Source organism: Bufo bufo, chromosome 9 (assembly GCF_905171765.1).
Source record: "Bufo bufo chromosome 9, aBufBuf1.1, whole genome shotgun sequence".
Classification (NCBI taxonomy): domain Eukaryota; kingdom Metazoa; phylum Chordata; class Amphibia; order Anura; family Bufonidae; genus Bufo; species Bufo bufo.
Genome location: NC_053397.1, coordinates 162108913 through 162114912, shown reverse-complemented (window position 1 = coordinate 162114912; position 6000 = coordinate 162108913).

Here is a 6000-nt window from a genome sequence, read left to right as displayed (position 1 = left end):
TGGGAGATATGTATATCTCCCCTCCCTGGCATCCCACCACCAAATTATGACCACTGGCCTGTTCATCGTGGCCACAGGGACACAAATATGCATCTGGTTTATGTCTGTGATGGACGGGCGATTCATAACGCCTCGTCGGTTCCATGATGTTTGATAATGTTCATTTAACTGGGGAATGGCCTAGACCCCCTGCAGTGAGGTTTTTCCTGTTCCATTATCTGGGTTCCTGGCTGGCTGAATTAAGGTGAGAAATTGTAAACAAAGGTGGCCTGACAGAAGTTCTCTGCCAGTTGGCTGGGCTTTGAAGCAGGGCCCCCCCTGTGAAGTTCACTACCTCTGCTATCTGACAGCTGATGACTGGTGTGGGAACATGGCTGACATAAAATAATAATCCATATTCCTCACAGACACTGTTCCTGTTGCTTTCCTGGTGTCTGTGCCATGCATACATGGGCATGGCTTCTGTATAGGACACTGGTTCTGCTGCTTGCACTAATGAATGTGCTCTGCATACATGGGGGCAGCTTATGTACAGGATCTTCATGTAAAATATGATCTCACTATGGCAGAGCAGATGTCAAGAGACGGTGATTGTGACCCAGACAGCATAGAGGATTGTAGTGTTTTTTTTATTTTTAAAAAACTTTATTTTTCCATTTTCACAGAAAAACACAAAACTTTAAATAGGGGAACAACCCCCTCAACAAGGTGTAACCTCGAACATCACATTCAATTGACAGGCAAAATAATAGGATTGCATATAGATAATGCATCAGCAAATGCAAAGGTTGTTAATGTAATTCACATCAGTCTTAAAGCATAATTATTACCGTAAAATCAAATTGTTTCATTAAAACCTGTCTCCATTCACACACACATTTATACTGGCAGTAACCTGGACGTCTCAAAACTCTCCCAGCCCCATTACACAGTGACCGAGTTCTACTCAGCCAAATATCCCAGATTTTCCCGAATTTTTCCGGTATGCCCCTAGCTTCATAAGTTAGCTTATATACTGATAGTGTAGCATTAATAAGCTGGATCCAATGAGACAGTGTTGGTTTTTTGGGGGGCTTCCAGTTTAGCAGAATTGACTTTCTCGCATAAAACATCAGCAACCTATAAAGGATCTTAGTATGTCTAACTTTGGGTGATACAACTGCAGGGAGCCCCAGACGAGCATCAAGATATCTATGTACCTGCGTCCAGAATTCAGCAATGACCGGACACTCCCATACCATGTGCAATAGTGTCCCCCTGCCATTATCACATCTTGTACACGTATCGGAGGCCAGTTTATGCATGCAGACCAATCTCACTGGGGTATAGTAGACTCTGTGTAACCATTTCGTCTGAATCAGCTGATCCCGTGCACCAATCACCGTCCCCCTCCAAGAGGCCGACAGCTCTTTCTCATGATAAACTTCCAATGCAGGAATATCAGCCCTCCACTTAAGAAAAGCCCTTGTCATCGGTGAAGGCCGGGAGGATAGAAGGAAAGCATAAAAGGACGACACCATTTTAGTGTGGTTCGCCCGTCTGGCAATTTTCTCTACTGCACTATATTCTAGCCTCAAAGGACCAGCCCCAAACTGGGATTCACAAGCATGTCTCAGTTGGAAAAATCTAAAAAGAGATGCTTGTGGTTGGTTGTATTCCGTTTGCAAGGTTGAGAATGTTTTAAAAAAAAACGTCTTCATACACTTGCGTAAGGTATTTGACGCCCTTTCGCGGCCAGAACTCTAAATCAAGCAGAGAATGTAGTTCTACAAGGTTGGGATTTCCCCACAAGGGCATCACTGGGGATAGTATATTGCTTTCCTCTCCCTCCCCTCCCACCCCCGCAAAAGTATTCCATGCATTGATCACCCCCGTCATTAGTATAGTAAGATGTTTGACCGGGTATTTCCCTGCTCTGTACACTAAGTTCGTCATAGCTTCATACGACCCCATGAGGGCCGCCTCCAATACCACAGCTGGGTTATAAGGGTCTGCTTTAATCCACCAAGCGGCATAATTTAGTAGTGTTGCGATGTAGTATAGGTACAAATCCGGAAGTGCCAGTCCACCTCTCTCCTTAGACGCTTTCAAAGTATCCCTAGCTATGCGAGGAATGGAGTTATTCCATAAAAAGGGTGTTAGTAAGCGATCTAGGGTCTGAAAATGAGATTTCTGCAAAGTTAATGGAGTTGCTTTATAAATGTATAGTAGCTTAGGAAGAAGTACCATTTTAAATATATTATTGCGCCCTATTAGTGACAATGGTAGTGCCCCCCAAGCTTTCAGTTTTTGCAAAATGTATTTGACTACCGGGTTTATGTTTAAATCTATAAACTGGGTGAGATCTTTATGTATGACTATCCCCAGGTATGTGAAATTACCCACCACCTGAAGTGATGACCTGGGTGAAACGCTCTGGGGGAAAAACTCATCAACCAAATACAATGCCGATTTGGCCCAGTTGACCCGTAGTCCCGAAAATGTTCCATATAAATCCACTATCTCTAGTAAGGCTTCCAAAGAATGGCCTACATCTCCCAAGTATATCAGCATATCATCCGCGTAAAGCGAGATCTTTTCGGATATACCTGCAATGTCTCAGCGCTGTATTCTATTACTGCCTGCTATATACACCGACAGCGGCTCCATTATTAAAGCAAACAGAAGGGGTGACAAAGGACACCCCTGTCTGGTGCCTCTTTTCAGCGCAAACAACTTAGACAAATACCCATTGACTCTTACCCTAGCTGTTGGTTGTAAATATAGCAAGTGCAACCACTGGAGGAAATTTTTGGGAACCCCCATTTTCTTTAGGACTTCCCACATAAATCCCCACTCAACCGAATTGAACGCCTTCTCATTATCCAACGAGGCTATCGCTCTGCTGCCTGCATTATCATGTGTGATTTGTAAATTTGTAGAAAGGCGTCTCAGGTTTATGTCTATGTTTTTCCCGGGCATGAAACCGGATTAATCCATGCCTACTACCGATGAAATGACTGACGCCAATCTGCTAGCCAGCACTTTAGCCAATAGCTTAGCATCTGAATTTATCAATGATATGGGCCTATATGAGCCACACTGATCCGGTGGCTTCCCCGCTTTGTGTATGACCACTATAGTAGCTTCATGGAATGATGTTGGCAAGGCCCCACCTTCCAGAGCATACATAAATAGCTTACTGAGCCTCTGACTCACTTCCTCAATCTGAAAATTGTACCACTCCACAGGGAAGCCATCCGGACCAGGAGTTTTTCCTTTTGCCATACATAATATTGCATGTTGAATTTCCTGCGGGACTATGGGGCCATCTAATAACTGCTTCTCTGAATGCGCTAGCTCCGTCACTGGGATAGTATCCAAAAAAAGGACTATTTCCTTTGTACTTTTAGTAGTTTTGGAGGAATATAAGGAAGAGTAATAGCTAGCAAACTGGTCACATATTTCCTCTGGTGTAGTAAAGAGTACACCTTGCCCATCCCTAATAGCATGTACTACTGTTAATGGAACTTCAGTTTTAGCCAGATACGCCAAGGTTCTCCCATTCTTATCCCCTTCAGAAAATATGTTTTGCTTCTGAACCATGAGGCGTTTCTGTGTGAATTCCGCTAAGTATAAATTATATGGTCTTTGAGCTAAAAGCCAAAGTGAATGATGCTCTGGCGTGGGGTCATCTATATATGTTTTTTCTGCAACATCTAATTTTCCCTCTAATTTTACCCGCAAAGAGAGCAGTTCCTTCCTGTGTGTTGCTATCGCCGCTATTAGTACCCCTCTCAAGACAGCCTTACTTGCGTCCCATACCACCAGTGGATTGGAGGAGCCCTCATTAACTTCCCAATATGCTGAAATAGCTTCCTTACACGCCACTCCCACAGGAAGGACGTCCAGCCATTTTGGATTTAACCACCAAGTAGAGAGCGGCCTACTGCTCGGCAATGTAAGGATTATCTGCAAGGGGGCATGATCTGAGATACCCCTCGGCAGATACTCTGCAGCTTTCACCCATAGAAGCCACTCCTGATTTGTAAAGGCCAAATCTATGCGGGACAATGCATTAGCAGAAGTCGAATGGCATGAGTATTGTTTTGTGTTAGGATATAAGTTCCTCCATACCTCCGTCAAGTGATGTGCTTGCGCCCAGTATAGTAAAGCGGGGTTATGTCTGGGAGAAGGTCTAAGTCTGTCAAGGTTACCATCTAACGTGGCATTAAAATCCCCCAATACGAACAAAGGAGCCACAGGTAAGACAACTACTCTGGCCATAATTTGGTCACCCACGAGGATTGTAGTGTTTACATGCCAGCGATCAGTGGTGGCAGCAGCACATGGTGCTTGTGATCTCCAGTTACCTTTTGACTTCCTTTTGTTCTTTAGATCGGGGCTAGTGTTGAGCGCACTTGTGGTTTAAGTTCAGCGTATAAGGTTGGGGTTATCTAAGAATCCCGTTATGGATTCCGCTACCATGGACCATAAATTATAGTCCGTGGTAGCGGAATCCATAACGGAATTCTTAGATAATCCGAACCTTGTACGCCAAACTTGAAAACACAAATTCGCTCAACACTAATTGGGGCATGATGTGTTGCTTTTTGAGATCTTTTAGCTTACTTCATGTTGTGAGACAGGTTCTATTTAAAGGGTGATAAAGACGCCCTAAATTAGGGCATTTTAGATACACTCTGGTGTTCCAGATCAATGTACCCCCCCAGGGGTTAATATCCACGCGTGGCTGAGAGACTGAACACTGACACAGAAGTTGGTCAAAGCAATCTCTAACTTTATTACATCAGGTAAGCCGTATTATACATCTTCAAAGGAAGGCAGTCCTCTCTGAGGCTTAAACATTGTTTCATTGGTCAAAAAGGAAGAAGAGATAAGAGAGAGGAGATAATACACCTGCATCTGCGCAGTGAATACCACTTTGGAATGTGAACTAATGTAAGCATCTCGTTACCATCGCCATTTTGTAATGGCTTCTATTCTAACAATAATACTGCATACGTCATATGTGACACTTCAAAGAGGTGCTTCTCTATAGGCAGTGAATAATATATATCATCAAGTCATATGATTGGTCTATGCATCTCCACCACACTCTATGGGACACCTGTATAAAGATGAGAAATCAGACACTTCTTACAGCACAGCACTTTGCCCCCCTCTCTCTCCTCTCCAGCCTTGAAACAAAGAGAGGTGGGGGGGGGGGGGCACTTGGAAAAGAAAAAGTTAACTCATTTCAGTCCTAGATATACAAAATATAGAATAAAATTCACACATCTTTAACAGTCCCCCCCTTGAATTTCATTCTCTCCCTAAACCTAAACATATGTCCCAATGCTCCGCCTCCTCTTCACCAGCTTCCACGACAAGCCATACCTAGCAAACAGCCTCCCGTGACACTGGATTTGAGCACGGGGAAGTCAGATGATCTTTCCCTAACCGGCGTTGACATTATATGGGGGGGACTGGAGGTCATCAGTGCTTCTGATTTTCTGGATCGATGTTTTCATACAATTTTCCATATTCTTTTGAGTCATGATCAACAGTCACACAAGGGAAAACCAGTCTAAACACTTCCTTGAAATCAATCCAATTTTCCTTTTCTTTGAGCTTCACTGTGCATGTGGTCAACAACACTCGGAATGGACCATCAAACCAGGGTTTTAGGACTTTTCTAACATGTCTTTTTCTACCACCCAATCTCCAGACACAAGTGGGTGGGTTCCTGGTACTTTATCAAAACCTGGAAGTGAAGCAAAAACTCGAAAATGTACTTTAGTCAAATGCTTGTACAAACTGATCACATAATCTGTCAGACAACCATGTTGCATCTGAAGCTGCTGTGGGAAATAAATCCCATCCTAGAGGCTGACCCAAAAAGGACCTTATAGGGACAAAGGCCTGTCTCACGGTTAGGCGTAGACCTTACTAAAAGAGGGCTACCAGCAGGCACTCTAAGGCTTTTGAATCTTTAACTTAGTGTCCCGTTCAGTTCCT